Here is a 20,294-nt window from a genome sequence, read left to right as displayed (position 1 = left end):
TTGGCTACTATGCACAGCTGCACCAGATTTTGCACTCTCCAGTTTTAATAAATCCCCCCTCTATGTGTTGGGTTCTGACATCAGTCTGTGCTGACCTCTGATACTGGGATGTATTGGGGATTCCTGAACTGGAATGACTTGTGTGTACACACACCTTTTGTACCACTAGCCCCTCCCTCCTAGATTGTAAGCTATCAGGATCATGCCCTCCTAACCCTCTTGTATTGAACTGTATTGTTGCTGTATTATCTCCCTTTATTATTTATTGTAGGTACTTATATAGTGCTGTCAATTTACGCAGCGCATTACATATATATTGTACATTCACATCAGTCCCTAACCCTCATGGGGTGTGCAATCTAAGGTCCCTAACTTACATTCATACATACACATACAAAGGACAATTTAGACAGGAGCCAATTAACCTACCAGCATGTCTTTGGAGTGTGGGAGGAAACCGGAGGACCCAGAGGAAACCCACGCAGGCACAGGGAGAACATGCAGACTCCAGTCACATGGTGCCGTGGTTGGGATTCGAACCAACGACCCTAGTACTGTCAGGCGGAAGTGCTAACCATTTAACCACTGTGCTGCCCCAATATATTGTACAGCGCTGAGCAAACTGTTGGCGCTATAGAAATCCTGTATAATAATAATTATGGTGGACCGTGTCCAAAAGTCCCCTAGGTGATGTATATTTGGTGACAGGTTCTCTTCAACCACTTGCCAACCAATCGCGTACCTGGTATGTCAACGGTCTTCAAGTGGTTGTACCGGTTGTACTGCAGCTGACCATCGGCTTTCTTGTAATAGTGATCAGAGCTGCTAACTAGACGCTCGATCGCTATTACAAGCAGCAGGAGGGAACATCCCCCTCCCGCCGCCTTCATGGGATGTCCCCTCCAAATGGGTGTCCTGATCGACAAGCTGGAATTGGCGACCACTGGTCATGGAGCCAAAGACTGGATCAGTTTTGTTCAGCTCCGTTATATACAGTTGAAACTCGAAAAATTAGAATATTGTGCAAAAGTTCATTTATTTCAGTAATGCAACTTAAAAGGTGAAACTAATATATGAGATAGACTCATTACATGCAAAGCAAGATAGTTCAAGCCGTGATTTGTCATAATTGTGATGATTATGGCTTACAGCTCATGAAAACCCCAAATCCACAATCTCAGAAAATTAGAATATTACATGCAATCAATAAAACAAGGATTGTACATAGAACAATATCGGACCTCTGAAAAGTATAAGCATGCATATGTACTCAGTTTGGGCCCCTTTTGTAGCAATTACTGCCTCAATACGGCGTGGCATGGAAGCTATCAGCCTGTGGCACTGCTGAGGTGTTATGGAAGACCAGGATGCTTCAATAGCGGCCTTCAGCTCTTTTGCATTGTTCGGTCTCATGTTTCTCATCTTTCTCTTGGCAATGCCCCATAGATTCTCTATGGGGTTCAGGTCAGGCGAGTTTGCTGGCCAATCAAGCACAGTAATCCCACGGTCATTGAACCAGGTTTTGGTGCTTTTGGCAGTGTGGGCAGGTGCCAAGTCCTGCTGGAAAATGAAGTCAGCATCCCCATAAAGCTCGTCTGTGGAAGGAAGCATGAAGTGCTCCAAAATCTCCTGGTAGACGGCTGCGTTGACCCAGGACTTAATGAAGCACAGTGGACCAACACCAGCAGATGACATGGCTCCCCAAATCAACACAGACTGTGGAAACTTCACACTGGACTTCAAGCATCTTGCAGTGTGTGCCTCTCCATTCTTCCTCTATACTCTGGGTCCTTGGTTTCCAAATGAGATGCAAACGTTGCTCTCATCAGAAAAGAGGACTTTGGACCACTGAGCAACAGACCAGGTCTGTTTTTCTTTAGCCCAGGTAAGACTCTTCTGACATTGTTTGTTGTTCAGGAGCAGCTTGACAAGAGGAATACGACATTTGAAGCCCATGTCCAGGATCCGTCTGTGTGTGGTGGCTCTTGATGCACTGACTCCAGCCTCAGTCCACTCCTTGTGAAAGTCCCCAACACTTTTGAATGGCCTTTTCCTGCCAATCCTCTCCAGGCTGCGGTCATCCCTGCTGCTTGTGCACCTTTTTCTTCCACACTTTTCCCTTCCACACAACTTTCTATTAATGTGCTTTGATACAGCACTTTGGGAACATCCAACTTCTTTTGCAATTACCTTTTGAAGCTTTTCCTCCTTATGGAGGGTGTCAATGATGGTTTTCTGCACAACTGTCAGGTCAGCAGTCTTTCCCATGATTGGGATTCCTACTGAACCAGACTGAGAGACCATTTAAAGGCTCAGGAACCCTTTGCAGATGTTATGGCTTAATTAGCTGATTAGAGTGGGACACTTTGAGCCGAGAATATTGCACCTTTTCACAATATTCTAATTTTCTGAGATTGTGGATTTGGGGTTTTCATGAGCTGTAAGCCATAATCATCACAATTATGACAAATCACGGCTTGAACTATCTTGCTTTGCATGTAATGAGTCTATCTCATATATTAGTTTCACCTTTTAAGTTGCATTACTGAAATAAATGAACTTTTGCACGATATTCTAACTTTTCGAGTTTCACCTGTAGTAAACCGGAAGCGATGACCTGACATCACTTCCAGTTTACTCGGAAATCTAAATGGCTAAGCACAATTTTGCATGTGTTAGTAAAACCATACAAATCATCACAAATATTTTGTACATCCAGGTGAATTATATCTTGTTTTCTTCAGGACAAATTGGGCTTTGATTGGTGGTAAATGGTAATGGATATCTCCTGATTTTTTTTTTTATTATCAAAGGAAAACTAGCCCAAAATAGCAAAAAAAAATACATATATTTTTTTATTTTTAGCTGTGTGTTTCTTGTTACTACCATAACCTACCACCAAAGAACAACCCAAAATAAATTCTCTAGCTCTTGATAATCGCAGAAATACCATATATGTGTATGTTATTTGTTGTTTGTACCCGTAGTACAGCCCAGAAGCAATAGTGCGCATTTTGTTTTTGTCTTTTACATAAAACACACTGACACCAAATTGGTTATAAATCCTGACCTTTGACCCTGGCCTTTTGACCTTTGACCCTGAACTTGACCCAAACACTAACCCTGGCACTGAACTAGATCTAACTTTGATCTAGATATTTTTTCTTTTATTTTTTAATATTTTATTTTTATTAAATTTTTTTTTTTTTTTTTAACAAACATTTTTTTCTCTCTATGCCAGGAGTTAGAGCGATACAATGTATCTCTCTCCTCCATTCATAGAGAGAGAGAGGAAAAAAAACAAGGGGGCCGGGCTGTACAGTGACTGATCACTGTGATAGCCAATCAGAGGCTATCACAGCGATCATGTGATCTGGAATCAGGAGTCCCAATCGTTAGAACGGGACCCGGCGCTCTCAGTGACAACGCGGTCTTTGTGCAGCACAAAGACAGATATGCAAATATACGGCCCCACAGAAAAAAGCCCAGTTCTGTTAAGCCGCATATTTGTGTTATGTCAGTGTCAAGGGGTTAATAAAAAAAACTAATTGTGATTGAATGCTTTTAAGTGCAGAGGAGGGATTTGGGGTCTTATAGATCCCTCAATAAAGAGTACCTGTCACATGCTTATTGCTGTCACAAGGGATGTTTACATTCTTTGTGACAGCAATAAAAGTGATCTTTATTTATTTTTTTCACATTTGTCTCTTAAAGAAAAAAAAAATGCCACCATTCCCCTGTGCTTGCTTACAAAGGCGAACACATCTGTCCTGCACGCCCGCAAACAGCAATTGTCCCGCACATGAACGCTAGAACCTCTTCTGTAAATCTAAAGTGGTAACCTGTAAAGGCTTTTAAAGCATTGCCTCTGGATAGTAAAATTTATGTCATTTATCATCCTTGTACGGGTGTGCACAATTTTAAAGCATGACATGTTTGGTATCTATTTGTTTCAACGTGACATCGTCTTTTTTATTTTACAAAAAATAGGGTTTTTTTTTTCTTGTTTGAATTTCGTTTAAAATTCAAAATTGTATTTTTTCCCAAGAAATTGTGTGTGAAAAACTGCTGTGCAAATACTGTGTGACGTAAAAAAAATTGCAAAACCCACCAATTTTTTTTTTCTAGGGGCTCAGCTTTACAAAATTCATAATGTGTGGATGTTCTAAGTACTTTTCGAGCAAAAAAACTGTTTCCTGTGAAGAAAAGGGGACAGAAAAAACCTGGTTCTTAGGTGGTTAATGAGACATAAGGGGTCTAAATGAAATTAATGCAGATCAATCTCCATTAGACTCTTCCCCAGCTGTACTCGATGGGGACAGTGACACCGGGACTTGGAAGTGACATTTTATAGATTATTTCCAGGTCAGTAACAGGAAGGGGAGATCAGCAAATGGATGTTCACTGATCTCCTTCCCCTCTACACAGCAGCACCTGCCATGCCAGTCCCAGGTTTGCTGATAGGCACATAGAGCCTGGAAAACACAGCAGGAGGTGTTCATGGGGTTGCCACCTCATCCCTTTAAAACTGAACACAAAATACGGTTCTGTGGCTGATTAAGGTGGTAATTAAACTCACTTGGTGCCTTATGTGCATTAAATTAGCCTCAGAACCTGTGTTATCAACCACTTGCCCTCCAGAGGATTTACCCCCCCTTCCTGACCAGGCCATTTTGTGCATTATGGCGCTGTGTTATTTTAACTGACAATTGCACAGTCATGCAACGCTGCACCCAAATGAAATTTACGTCCTCCCCACCCCCCCCCCCCCCCACCCCTACAAATAGAGCTTTCTTTCAGTGGTATTTGATCGCCTGTGCGTTCTTTAATTTTTTACGCTATAAACAAAAACAGACAATTTTGAGAAAAAAAAACAAAGTTTTTGACTTTTTGCTATTAAACATGTCCATTAAAAAATTTAAAAAATCATATTTTGTCATAAATTTAGGTCAAAATGTATTCTTCTACGTCTTTGCTAAAAAATAATCCCAATCCGTGTAAATTAATTGGTTTATATGAAAGTTATAGCTTTAAAAATTCAGTATAGATGCTAGAATTGTTTTTTTTTTTTTCACGAATAATGGTGGTGATCAGCAACTTTTAGCGGGACTGCGGCGGGCATTCTGACACTGTGGGGAACTGACTTGGTCTCACTGACATCCCCAGAGTCACCAATACTAATAAAAAGCACTGACACTGTACTAATGGCACTGGGCAGGAAGGGGTTAACATCTGGGGCGATCAAAGGGTTAACAGTGTGCATGTTTCACTGTAAAAACACTGCTTTGTATGGCTGTGCTATGCAGAGCCATGCAAAGCAGTGTGCAGGAGCTGACAAGGGAGAGATCTGTGTTGTTTATATGCAGGTCTCTCCCTTGTTGGAGATACTTGGCGATCACTGGGTGCCAGCGAGAAATCACCAGCCAGGACCCGATGATTGACAGCTAAGGCCGCGAATGCTGGCGCGGGTAGGGCATGCGCCCCCTACCCGGAATTGCAAAATCACATGTATGTATGTATATATATATATATATATATATATATTATATGTGATTTTGTGCACCCATGCCACCCTGTAGCAGTATTTCTGCTGTAGGGCGGCACGAAAGTGGTTAATATGTGTTCAGGTTTAAAGTGTTGAGGTGGCAACCCTAGGTACGCATGTGAGGGTCCGGCTGTTACCAGGATGTGTGGAAGTGATCAGGCAGCTGTACAGCCACCGGATGTTTTCCAGCTGACAGCTGATAGTTGGTTTATCAAAATTGAGCTGGCCATACATGGATCGAAATTTATCCAGTTCAGCAGGGACTGGATGAATTTCAATCCATGTATGGGCAGGCTTGTTGTACAGAAGTTGATCTACCAACCAACCTCTGTACAAACAGCCTATCATATTTTCCCTGCTCGATCAGCACCACTGGCTATAATAGACATCTCCAATCCATATACAGTCAGGTCCATAAATATTGGGACATCAACACAATTCTAAAATTTTTGGCTCTATACGTCACCACAATGGATTTGAAATGAAACAAACAAGATGTGCTTTAACTGCAGATTGGCAGCTTTAATTTGAGGGTATTTACATCCATATCAGGTGAACGGTGTAGGAATTACAACAGTTTGCATATGTGCCTCCCACTTGTTAAGGGACCAAAAGTAATGGGACAATTGGCTTCTCAGCTGTTCCATGGCCAGGCGTGTGTTATTCCCTCATTATCCCAATTACAATGAGCAGATAAAAGGTCCAGAGTTCATTTCAAGTGTGCTATTTGCATTTGGAATCTGTTGCTGTCAACTCTCAAGATGAGATCCAAAGAGCTGTCACTAGCAAGCCATCATTAGGCTGAAAAAAACAAAACAAACCCATCAGAGAGATAGCAAAAACATTAGGCGTGGCCAAAACAACTGTTTGGAACATTCTTAAAAAGAAGGAACGCACCGGTGAGCTCAGCAACACCAAAAGACCCGGAAGACCACGGAAAACAACTGTGGTGGATGACCGAAGAATTCTTTCCCTGGTGAAGAAAACACCCTTCACAACAGTTGGCCAGATCAAGAACACTCTCCAGGAGGTAGCTGTATGTGTGTCAGTCAACAATCAAGAGAAGACTTCACCAGAGTGTTCACCACAAGATTGAAACCATCGGTGAGCCTCAAAAACAGGAAGGCCGGATTAGAGTTTGCCAAACGACATCTAAAAAAGCCTTCACAGTTCTGGAACAACATCCTATGGATAGATGAGACCAAGATCAACTTGTACCAGAGTGATGGGAAGAGAAGAGTATGGAGAAGGAAAGGAACTGCTCATGATCCTAAGCATACCACCTCATCAGTGAAGCATGGTGGTGGTAGTGTCATGGCGTGGGCATGTATGGCTGCCAATGGAACTGGTTCTCTTGTATTTATTGATGTGACTGCTGACAAAAGCAGCAGGATGAATTCTGAAGTGTTTCGGGCAATATTATCTGCTCATATTCAGCCAAATGCTTCAGAACTCATTGGACGCCGCTTCACAGAGAAGATGGACAATGACCCAAAGCATGCTGCAAAAGCAACCAAAGAGTTTTTTAAGGGAAAGAAGAGGAATGTTCTGCAATGGCCAAGTCAATCACCTGACCTGAATCCGATTGAGCATGCATTTCACTTGCTGAAGACAAAACTGAAGAGAAAATGCCCCAAGAACAAGCAGGAACTGAAGACCGTTGCAGTAGAGGCCTGGCAGAGCATCACCAGGGATGAAACCCAGCGTCTGGGGATGTCTATGCGTTCCAGACTTCAGGCTATAATTGACTGCAAAGGATTTGTAACCAAGTATTAAAAATAAAAGTTTGATTTATGAATATTATTCTGTCCCATTACTTTTGGTCCCTTAGCAAGTGGGAGGCACATATGCAAACTGTTGTAATTCCTACACCGTTCACCTGATTTGGATGTAAATACCCTCAAATTAAAGCTGACAGTCTGCAGTTAAAGCACATCTTGTTTGTTTAATTTCAAATCCATTGTGGTGGTGTATAGAGCCAAAAACGTTAGAATTGTGTCGATGTCCCAATATTTATGGACCTGACTGTATATTGACAACAGGAAAGTCTCCCCGCTGTCAGAGTGCTTTACTTCAGCAAGAGGATTCCCCCATCCACCTCAAGTGTGTGGATGGGGAATCAAGTCAGTTTTTTTCATTTAATCTGCAGGTAGAACAAAAAAAAATAGCTTCTGTATCGGCTGCCTCACACACACACTTCTGGCAAAGTACATGTAAACCCCCCCCACTGCCCCCATCGTACTGCATATGTTTGTGGCAGTAAAAGGGTTAACCCTACATGCCTGCTTGCAGCCTTCCTTGGCATATACACTGAGCTGCGCTTCAGTGTACATTCTGGCACAGGTCCTGTTTCCTGGCATGACACATGAGCAGGAATGACATCAGTCTGCGCCGACCAATGAAAATGGCCACAGTCTGGAACCTGAAGGCCAGTGGAAGATGCCAGCAAGGGACGGTGGACCTTTGATGAAGAGCTAAGTATCACTGTTTTGTTGCTTTTGTACGTAGGCCGTATGTGTTTATGTTCTTATTCATGTACACATGGAGGAGGGGTTTAAGAAAATAAATGTTATTTTATTATGTTTCTTAAAGTGATTGGAAACCTCAGAGATGAAATATGAACAAAGCACATCCTTCTATACTTCTAAACAGAGCACTGAGTGTTATTCCTCTCTGCTGTCTGGTTTCTTTGTTATCTGCATGAGTCACTTTTAAAAGGTTTTCCTGACACCATAGACAAAAAAGGTGACAAGGGAGGGAGCTCCAGCACACAGCCTGTGATCGGCAGCCTCAGTTCCACATTTTCTCAGTGTACTGTGAGGAGGGGTGTGTGTCACTTCCCTCCAATCAGGACTCAAAGCTCCCCTCACTGAGATTTGCAGTGTGATACTTCAGATCCCTGCCCTCTGCTTTTAAGAGCTGAGAAATCTTGGGTAAAATGTGTTTTGGACAGCTGTAGAGAAGAGGGGGCAGCAGACAGACAGGTACAACTTAGGAGGATTTTTTTCATCTCTGTGTATCACCTGAGTCTACCCATGTTACTGGGTATATGCAAGAGTTTACAACCACTGTTTAGATTTGTTTTTGAAATTTATTGTCACACTTTACTTTATTGCTATTACATGGGAAGACAGCCCCCCCCCCCCCCCCAAAAAAAAATGATAGCACACAGTAACTAGAAAAGCTACAATTTCTGGGGAAATTGTATGAAGTGCTCTTGCCTCCACCAGTAGTCTACAACTGGAGTGGGCAGATTAACTGGGTGGAGTGGCTTGTCACTCTGCTGCCTGCTCACACACCTGGGTTCCTATGGCAACTCACTCTACAGCAGGGGCAGAGAAGAGCGGTTAAAAACAAACTGCTCCAACTTGCTCACTTCACTGGCGGTTGCCATCTTCAAACAGTTGTAGTTTAAAAATTATAAATCCTACACCGAAGAGCTTTATATTGTAAGAATTACAAGACCCAGACCTACATTTTGATGCATAGTATGTCTCTGAAATATTAAGGCACAGTCGCAGTTTAGAAATTGCCCTTCAAATTTTAGGTGGCTAGAGTGGAGTTTCAATGAATGTCAATAGGCGGCGTGAGTTGAAAACAAATGGTCATATAGTGAAAACTATTAGGACTATGGCTTAGCCGTGGACATTTTTAGTGGCAGCAGGGTTAGCTGAACGTTTTGATGTAAGATTTGTGTAGGTGGGCTTGAAAATGAGGGAGTGATGGCAGTTTAGAGATCATGTCCTGATTTTTCAGCTCACACTCTAGCTGTTGTCAGCTCCCGCTGTAGTTTTGAACATTCCGTCATTCATTCCTATGGGACCAATTTCACCACAAAAATGCCGATATTTCTTGAAGCATTCGTTCCACAAAGTAATAGCACACCAATCGGGAACAATCCGCACGTTTCGGTATTTTACTGTCTATGTAGTGTAAAAACTGTGGGAGGAGTTAGGGTGGTAAATTTGGCTGTAATAATAAGAATGTATATGTGAGATAACAGTAAGTGGTCTGCCATGCAAGAACACTTAATGACAGATTTTCTTTACTAATGCCTCTCTTGCCCTCCACTGAAGCTAATGGAACACAGATTGTGCTTCAACAGCTTCTTTCCTGGCCACAGCAGCTGGGGAAAGTGACATCCAAAACCCAGAAGTGTTGTTATATGTGTTTCTTCCATTCATCCACTGGAGGGGATGTCCGTGAAGTTCATTGATCTCTTATATTTCACCCACCATCTGTCAGTTTCAAGCTCTCTGGTGGGACAGTGGAGCCAGGAATACATGGCAGGGTCAGGAGCCAGGAGTGTTTTTAAGATATTCTACCAGCCGCCGTTTATAAAGTGGATAATGTAGATCTGCATCAAATTATTTTATGCTAAGTGAAGTATAAATGTAACATCTCAAGTATTTATTACCTCTAATAGAGATTGTAGCACACACATTGTCAATGCCTTCAGATGGAAGGTCCCTCTTCTCCTCCTTTTTTTTTTTTTTTTTTTTTTTTTTTTATCACGCATCGAAAGACATTGGCTCAGAAATGTACAGACATGTAAGTTAGGGTGCCAGTGCAGTTAGTTTTTGGTTGGGTTTCCAACTGTCTGACAGAAATCAGCCTCATTTCAGTGGCTTGCTACAGAGTTGCAGTCTGATCACAGGGAAAAAGGAGACTGTGAAAATGCTTCCTCCTGCCTGTAGCAGATTGATGACATCTCAGTCTAGGCAAAGACACTGGAACAGAGCTCAGCTAAAGTGTAGGTAAACTTAAAATCTATTTTCAGTATGTTTGGCATCATGTTTGACTGTATACGATTTTCTTAAACTGATCTTGGCAGCACAGGGTCATGTGTATCCAAAAACATTTATGCTAAAAGAAGAGGGAATATAATTACGAAGAAATACACTTCATCTAAGCAGCGCAAACCAAAATACTATTTCATTCATTTTTAATATTCAATGCAAACTTCCCGTCCATCCATGTTTTTCCATGCTTTATTTTGCTGAGAGAAACACCTCAACTACCATTTCTGGCCTTGGCCATCTTAAGTGAGGGCAGATGAATTTACTTATTGGAATCAGCAATCCATCTGCCTTAGCTAAGAAAGCCCCCCCCCCTAAAGACTCCTGGGATATATGACATTATTTGCCTAGGCATGGAAACCAGGAAGTAACTGAAAAAAAGTTTAAAACAAGTAGATATAATATACTTTCCTATAATGCTAGTAAGTAGTGGTGCACTGAAATGAAAATTCTTGGACCAAAACCAAAAATTCAGGATGCATTTGGCTGAAAACCGAAATGGACAGTTTTTAAAAAAAAAATATATATATTTTTTATATAGCAGGTAAAATAAGTGTTGAACACGTCACCATTTTTCTCAGTAAATATATTTCTAAAGGTCCTGTTGACATGAAATTTTCACCACATGTTGGTAACAACACTTGCAATCCATACAAGGAAATCAAAACAAATACGTTCAGAAACTAAGTTACATGCAATAAAATGGAATGACACAGGGAAAAAGTATTGAACACGCTAAATTAAATTTATTTAATACTTCCTGCAAAATCCTTTGTTGGTAACACAGGTCTGCAAAAAAATTTTTTTCAAGAGCTGTTTTAGTTATTCCACGTAATCTTTATGTTTTTTTGGTGCGCTGAATCCAAAAATGACCTCCATTTTGTCATAGGACATCACTTTTCCTGACAATTTAGGTAACTATGTTAAATAAGGCAATACCTCAAAATAAATGGAAATAGACTTATAAAATAAGGTTTTATTACAATTTTTTTCATGAAAATCCTTTTTTGAACTGAAATGAGCTCGCCTACACACACTAAACTCGATTCTTCTTCCCTGTGAGGCTCCTCTTGGTGCATTTACGCTTGTGAGTAGCATCTGGAATGTCTCTCTGAAGCATCCAACAGTAGTCTGCCATCATTGTAATGCTCCATTTTCCCTGGTATCTCCTTTCCATCTCTTTTAATGTCTTGGTGGAATCATTCACCTTGTTCCTCACTCACAGCTCCCAAATTTTCAGGAAAGTAGTCAAGGTGGGACTGGAGGAAATGCACTTTCAAACTCATCAGGCAACGTAAAGCTTGAAATGCTTTCAGCATTCGTCCGATCTTTTTGTAGTGAGGATCTTTGTTATTGCCTAAAAATTTCTGTACGACTGCAATCCACCCTTCTTTTTGAGGATCCGTCATGGTATTGACAAACTCTTGATCAACTATAAGACTTCTAATGTCTGGTCCGACGAACACACCTTCCTTCAATTTTCCCTCCGACAGGCCTGGAAACTTGGTGACCAAGTATTTGAAGCATTCTCCATCTCTTGGAAGTGATTTTACGAATTGCTTCATCAATCTCAATTTTATGTGGAGAGGTGGTAGAAGAACTTTGTGGGAAGGTACCAGAGTTTCTCGGAGGACATTTTTTTCACTGACTGTTAGCACCCTCGGCTGCCAACTATTCTTGGTCCAGTGATTTTGTTGGTCTCGACTGTCCCATAGACACAGAAAACAAGGGTATTTGGTATACCCAGCTTGTTGCCCGAGCAGCGTGCACAAGACCTTCAAGTCCCCACACACTTGCCAACCATGGTTTTCATATTTAAGTTTATGAAGAACCAATTCCAGTTCTCGTAGGTTTCCTTCAAGTGTACGGCATGACCTACAGGTATGGAAGCGTACAAACCATTGTTGTGGAGTAAAACTGCTTTGAGAAGATTCTTTCTGAAGAATCTATAAAAAGACGCCATTGCTCTGAATCATATTGGCTTTTAAATTGACCCATCAGACCTTCGACATTGATGCAATAAACCAACTTGTCTTCCTGGGCGAAGTAAGGAACGAACTCCTTTTCATGATGTCTGAACCATGAAGATGACACTCCTGGCAACAATAAATTCCTGCTTTTCAGCTTTGATCCGAGTAACTCAGCGGCATCTTTGGGAAGATTCAAGTCTCTTACCAAATCATTCATCCCCTCCTGAGAAAACAATATTGGTCTTGTATCATCTTCAAAGTCAGAACTTGATTTGTCATCTGGTTCAGGTATGACTTCACCTTCATCGGAGCTAGATAACTCTTCCAAGGTAGCAGGGGGCTTGGGTATATCTGTGCCATGGGGGATGGGACAAATTGCTGAGTGAAGATTGGGGAATGAAATGGAATGCTTCCATTTGGAATTAAACCCTTTCACATCGCATGAACAAAAGTAACAGTCATCACTATGGTTCTTTTGCTCTTGCCATACCATAGGAGTCCCATATCGGAAAGATTTTTCTTACCCTTGAACCAGTTTCGGAGGTCCTCAACACACCGTTTGCACACTTTATGAGGTGCCTAAACTTTATCTTGATCTCCAGGAAGGGAGTATAAGTTCCCTGTAGGCTTGTGGTTAAATGAATGAGTTTATTTTCAGCACCTTTTTGGCCAATCGGCTGCTTTCACACTGAGCAGTTTTTGTGGCGCTTTTGCTTAAAAGAAAAGCTTAAGAAATATGCATCTCTTTAAATTCAATGTCTGTCTTCACACTGGTCCGTTGCACTTCCATTGCTGTGTTAAAAATCCTGATTGCTGCATTTTTGGTGCATATTTGTTGCGTTAAAAAAAAACTCACCTCCCCATTGAGGCCTGGTTCACACCAATGTGATTTTTAGGGTTTTTTGCAGAAACACACTACAGTCCATTTAAGATGGTTTCCTATGGGACATCTATGCTTTTTTTTGAGCTGCTGCATTTTTGGAAAGGGTCAAGGACTTTTTAAAATGCAAAACTTTTGTGTTTTTGGTTCAACAGACTTCAATGGGGACGCTGCAGAAAATGCATTTAGTGCAATTTTGACACATTTTCAATCTGCCCAGCAACAAATTGGCCAAAAAACACATAAAAAAAGTGTGTGCAAAAATGCACCGCAAAATGGACAAAACACAAACTGCATTGGTTTGAACCAGGCCAGAAGTGAATTGAAAACACAGCAAAAACGCGGGGGGCGCTTGCGCGCAGCCAGGGAAGATGGCCGCTTGATCTCCCTGCTCTGCGCCACTGGAACATTCACTTCGGCATATCGGGCTTTTAAGCCCCCATATGTCGGTACAATAGGTCGGAGGTGCTTGTGGAACACCCGGGCTACGCCTGAAGATGTATCGCACCCCGCGCACTAAGCCCAGACACCGGGCTCAGCAGAAAGATTCTCGTTTCGACAGGCTGGTAAGATGGTGCCCTGCCCTCCTGAGCCTGATGACACCACACGGCTCAAAGGGGATCCGGACTCTGGTGAGGACAGTCAGCATCAGTTTCCCTCTGTTTTAACCAGTCGTCCTGAGCACAATCCTGAAGCTTTATTACACAAATTCCATTCTATTGTGTGGTAAGAGATTACAATTGCCTCTCGTAAGCTGTCCTCTGATGAGCACGATGCCCCAATTCCTTTAGGCCTCTTACAAGATCAATTAGAACAGTGTATTGATCTGGTAGCTACAGTTTTGGAGGGCCATGAACAGGAGGTGGAGGATTAACATGCTGAGCTGGAAACTTTAAATGATAAATTGGAAGATGTAGAGAACAGGGCCCGTAGAGAGAATCTCCACATTCGTGAGGTTCCTGGAGTGATTACTGATTTACAGGGCTACTGCCTTTTTTCAAGAGCTGGCTCCCAAGATTCCTCTGAAACTTTTGGAATTTGACCGTATCCACAGAGCTTTAGACCCTAAACCCACAGAGGGCCCTCCAAGGAACATTATTATTAAGTTCCACTATTATCGCACTAAAGAGCGCCTCCTACAGGCGGCTCGGAACCGACCAGCACTGGAATTTCAGGGTAACCCCCTTCAGTTGTTTGCCGACTTGTCTCCAGTCACAATAGCAAAACGCTGTACCCTGAGGCCCTATCTAAAAATTCTACAGTCCGCTGGTATCAAATACAGATGGGTTTTCCCATTCAAGCTCTCTTTTTCCTATCAAGATTGTCAGTTCCAGGCTTCTTCTGCGGATCTTTGTCGCCATTTTCAGGAACTGAAACTTGAATTGCCACATTCCCAGACTGAGGAGGCTTCTGTCCCTGCACGTTTGCGGGGATCCCAATCTTTATGCAAGTCACCTCCTTTAAATCAAAGCAGCTTTCAAGCTCTTCGATCTATTCAGCCTCAACGTTAACAGAAAGTCTCTGCAAGCTGACATTCCGTATCCTGAGTAGTTACGTGCTGTATTCCCTCCTTTATTTAGGCCTCTGCCCTTGTGGACATGCTAGCTCTGCTTAGTTGTCTCTATTCTGCTGCTGATAGTGGGTGGAATCGGATGTGGATTTCCTGCTGTGAGCATGATCCTGTTTATTGGGCTAGACCCATGAACGGACTCGCGCTAATGGCTATCCTGGAGTTTCCCCACCTCTGTGTCACTTGACGACCGTAGTTCATATGGCCTTATTTACCATTTGATGATTATTTGATAGTGGAGTTAATTAGCCTATGTTGTTTTGCTAAATAATTTTATGTTTTAGTTAAGCCGAGTGGTTCCGGTGGACTACTGCGTCCCCCTTTGAGCTGGTATGTGGACTGAAAGGTTGTCCTGCCCACTGCCCAGCCTTCATGTGGGTTTACCCCCCACAGCTGGTTATGTTATTTGTGCTGATCTTATTGTGTCAAATGTATATTGATTGTATGCAAGATGGTTTCTTGCCTTCTTTTTTCCTTCTCGCCTCTTTTTTCTCTTCCTGGTCTCTTGTGTATTTTGTGTTTTTTATCAAATCTTTTTCAGGGTTCCCGGGGATCGTGACAGAGGCGATCTTCTTTTTTTTTTTTTTGGTTGCCATGTCACTGAATTGGTTCTCTAAATGTCCAGGGAATGAACTCCACCCAAAAGAGGGTGAAGATATTCATGTTCCTCCAGGCTCGCCATGTGGATATTGCTTGCTTGAAACTTGTTTTTCTGCCACCTCCAGCCCGAAGTATTTCAATGCTCGCTATCCTCAGGTTTTTCAGGCTACTGGCCCTACTAAACAATGGAGAGTCCTCATTGCTTTCCATAAAAAAAACCCCCATTTGTTTGTGTGAAGCGTATTGCTGATCCAAATGGTAGGTATCTTTTATTACAGGGTTTCAGGATGTAGACGTTACACTTTTGACCTACTATGCTCCCAATGTAAATCCTGGAGCTTTTATCATGTCTGCTCCCTCCTGGTAACTCCTCAACGGGGCACTCTCCTGGTGGCTGGGGATTCAAATTTAGTTTTGAATCCTACACTTGATAAGTATCCCTAAGAGGATTCTAATCCTTCCACTGCAGCCAAATCTTTTGCCCAAACTTTACGGACTCATGACTTGGTAGATTTATGGCGTGAGCTCCACCCTGGGGGGAAAGACTACACTCATTATTCTCATCCCCATCACTCCCACTCTAGAATTGATCATGCTTTTGTGTTACCGTTATTCTTACGGTACCGTGGTCTGATCATGACCCTATTTTGGTGGTTTGTTGATCTCTGCTCTATAAGCCTTCCTACACCTCTTGGATATGAATGATTCCCTGCTCTCACTGCAACAGATTCTGGCGGATCTTCTGCGCAAATCCCAAGATTATTTCCAGCTTAACTTTGGTTCTGTCTCTTCTTCAGTGACGCTGTGGGAAGCTTATAAGGCTGTCCGGGGCCATATTATTCAGGTAGCTTCGAGGCGTAAAAGGGAGAGGCAACATAAACAGCGTCAACTTGAATTACAACTAGCTTCTGTATCGTCTCAATTTAAGCAATCACTGACTCCCTCCAACCGTAGGTTGTTGGACCAGGCCTGCCTGGAATTGGATCTCTGCTTAACAGATGATGCTGAGTGCTCCTTGCGCTGGACATGTCAGAAGTGGTACAGTAAAGCAAATAAACTGGATTCCATGTTAGCGTGTAGGCTGCGTTCCTTCACGCACAATCCTAAATCGATCTCCCTACGCACTCGTCATAATGTTCTAACTAGTAATCCTGTAGCGGTGTTGCAGGAGTTCCGGTATCTCCTTGCTAAACTTTACACGGACCCTACTCCGGCTGATCCCCAGGCTATCTCTGATTCTTTGTCCTGTCTGTCTTTGCCTACTTTGACTCTGGCCCATAGAGACTTGATGGACTGCAATATTCAAATATAGGAAGTTTTGCGTTGTATTGCTGATTTAAAGACAAGCAAACGCCCAAATGGATACACGGCTATGTACTACAAGAAATTAGCTGATGTTCTTGCCCCTCATCACCTCGCCGCTATGTTCAATGCGGTGAATGGAGGTTCGACTTTTTCCCCCGACTTGCTGACTGCTAATGTGGTACTGATCCCGAAATCTGATCGGGACCATTCTTCCTGGGCGAATTATAGGCCAATTTCTCTTCTCAATATTGATATGAAAATTCTTACTAAAATCTTAGCTACTCGTTTGAATTCTTTTCTTTCTCGTCTGCTTGGTTTTGTCCCCCATAGACAAGCGGGGGACGCCATCAGGCGAATTTTACAATTGCAACACCTGGCTTACTCACAAAATGGATATGATTCTCTTATCCTTTGACATCAATAAGGCTTTTGATATCTTATCCTGGCCTTACCTCATGTCGGTCCTTCACCATTTTGGTTTCGGTCCCTTGTTCTTGCGTTGGATTTCGGCGCTTTATACATGCCCCCAAGCAAAACTTCGACATTCCTGATTGGTAGTGGTACTAGACAGAGTTGCCCGCTTTTTCCCATAATATTCATTTTGGCTTTGGAACCCCTGGCAGAAGCTATTCGTATGCATCCTGAAAGGAATGGAAGTAGCCGGTTCTCGGCATAAGTTTTTGTTGTTTGCTGACGATCTATTGTTGACAGTTGCGAATCCGGGGGTTACTCTGCCAAACCTGCTTGCGGTCCTGGACTCCTTCACTGCTCTTTCGGGCCTTCATGTCAACCCTGCTAAATCTAAAGCCATGTTGGTTACCCTTGACCCATCACTGCTGGCGACTCAAACATTTGTTCCCTTTTCAATGGCTTTTGGCCTTGCCATATTTGGGGATTAAGCTCACTCCGTCTTACGAAGGACTGTATCAGGCTAATTTTCCCTCCAAATTTATGGATTTGTCAGAAGTGTTGTCCTCCTGGGCTTATTTCCCGCTTTCATGGTTCAGTAGAAGCAATGCGATTCGCATGACTTATCTCTCTAAATTATTGTATGTGTTTCGGGTTTTACCGGTCCCTGTCCCTTCGCATATATACCGTATTTTTCGGACTATAAGGCGCACATAAAATCCCTATATTTGTACAAAAATCGGCAATGCGCCTTATATTCCGATGCGCCTTATGTATGAACAGTGTATGTTCGCACTGTGCTGAAGAATCTGTCAAAATGTTTTATTATGACTTTGGTAAGCGACGAAGCCACTCCCCTTGCTTATTCGAGCTTATCCTGGTGACGATAAACCAATCAGAGCCAAGCAATCAACAACAAATCAAAGCTTTTTCACTTACCAAAAACTACCTGATACGTACTGTGCTTCCAAATCCGGTAATTAAGAACCCCAAAATGGCACCTGTTAAGAGACCTGTTAAGAGACATGCTTACGACACGGATATCAAACTCAAGGCCATCAGCCAAGCAGTACAACATGGGAATAGAGCAGCAGCGAAAAAATTCAACATTAATGAATCAATGGTACGGAAGTGGAGGAAACAAGAAGATGACCTGCGTCAAGCAAAGAAGACGAAGAAGAGTTTCCGAGGGAACAAGGCAAGATGGCCACAATTAGAGGACAAAATTGAGCAGTGGATTATTGAACAGAGAACAGCAGGTAGAAGCGTCTCTACAGTCTCCATTCGACTTAAGGCAACAGCGATGGCACGAGATATGAAGATCAACGAATTTCAAGGAGGTCCTTCTTGGTGCTTCCGTTTTATGAAAAGGCGTCATCTCTCCATCCGCACAAGAACTACCACTTCGCAGCAACTGCCAAAGGATTATGAAGAAAGGATGGCCATCTTCCGCACTTACTGCAAGGACAAGATGATCGAAAAGAAGATCCAGTCAGACCACATCACAAACATGGACGAGATCCCTCTCACCTTTGACATCCCCGCAAACCGTACTGTAGAAAAAACAGGGACGTCTACTGTATCTATACGCACCACAGGGAATGAGAAATCATCCTTCACTGTAGTTCTCGGTTGCCAGGCTAATGGCCAGAAACTACCACCCATGGTCATTTTTAAGAGGAAGACTTTGCCAAAGGAAACGTTTCCTCTTGGGATCATCGTCAAGGTCAATCCAAAAGGCTGGATGGACGAGGAGAAAATGAGTGAGTGGCTGAGAGAAGTTTACGTCAGGAGACCAGATGGCTTCTTCCACAAGTCTCCGGCCTTATTGATCTACGACTCTATGTGCGCTCATCTCACTGACACTGTCAAAAGCCAAGTGAAGAAAACCAATTCGGAGCTTGCCATCATTCCTGGAGGATTGACCAAAGAACTCCAACCACTAGATATTGGTGTCAACAGGGCGTTCAAGGCTAAATTGCAAGCCGCATGGGAGCAATGGATGACAGAAGGTGAGCACACATTTACCAACACAGGCAGGCAACGCCGGGCTAGTTATGCCACTATCTGCCAATGGATCGTCGATGCCTGGGCTAAGGTATCGGTTTCAACTGTCGTCCGAGCTTTCACAAAGGCCGGAATCATCAATGAACAGCCAAGCAACAGCAATGAGACTGAATCGGATGATGACGAGAGGGATCCGGGCTTGCTTGATGCCGCTATCGCCCAATTGTTAAATTCCGACACCGAAGACGAGGAATTTGATGGATTCGTAGAATATGAATGATTGAAAAAGTGAGCATACTCTTTTGTGTAATATCTGACCTATCCGGCTATTTTGTTTCGCTTTAATATTGTGTAATATTGTGGTCTGACTGGATCTATTGTGTAATATTGACAGTTATTGTTAATGATTTGAATAAAGTCTGACTTATCCGACTATTTTGTTTCGCTTTATGCGCCTTATAATCCGGTGCGTCTTATATAAGAAAATAGATCCGTTCACTAATACTGCGTCTTATAATCCGGTGCGCCGTATAGTCCGAAAAATACGGTACTTCGCATTCATCAGCAGAAACTTCTGTCTTTTATCTGGGGCTCTATGTGACCTAGAATTAGTAAACAAATTTTATTTGCCCGTAAGACTAGCGGATCACGACTCAAGTATTGTCTAAATGTTCAAGGAATGTTATTATTTTAGAAAATGCCTATAAGTTCCTCTATAGATGGAATTATACGCCCGCCCGTCTGGCTCGTTTTATCCCTTCATACTCCCCGACTTGTTTTCGGGGTTGTCAACAAATAGGCACCATGGCTCATATTTGGTGGACTTGTCACAAGGTTTGCAGATTGTGGATTAGGGTCTTTGCCCTTCTCCGCACTATGTTTCACACAAATATTAAGCGCAACCCATACAAGGTGCTATTATTTAAACCATTAGTGGGCCTACTTCGTCCTAAGCGACAGCTGGCATCGCATCCATTTATGGCTATCAAATTAACGATCACGAAAGCTTGGAAAACTCCTTCTCAGCTTTGAGGCAGTTAAGAACCGGATGAATTTTTATAATGGTTAATGAAAAGCTGACGGCTATGCTGTTGGACACTCATACAAAGTTTCTACAGATCTTGCGCCCCTGGCTTGATATAGCCCAACCCTCTAGATTTGACCAGACCCTTTTGTCGATATAAGATTTTTCTGGTGTGATCCCCTGGAG

General features: G+C 42.6%; 1 protein-coding gene across 1 annotated transcript in view; it reads left to right on the top strand.

Annotated features, from left to right (window-relative positions):
• KATNAL1 (katanin catalytic subunit A1 like 1) overlaps nt 1-20,294 on the top strand; it is a 174,534-nt gene that overhangs the window by 605 nt on the left and 153,635 nt on the right. The window lies entirely within an intron of this gene.

This window comes from Staurois parvus, unplaced genomic scaffold (assembly GCF_062004578.1).
Source record: "Staurois parvus isolate SC_StPar_1 unplaced genomic scaffold, SC_StPar_1.0 ptg000891l, whole genome shotgun sequence".
Taxonomy (NCBI): domain Eukaryota; kingdom Metazoa; phylum Chordata; class Amphibia; order Anura; family Ranidae; genus Staurois; species Staurois parvus.
The sequence above is the reverse complement of the archived record's forward strand: the minus strand, read 5'-3'. Positions and strand labels throughout refer to the sequence as shown.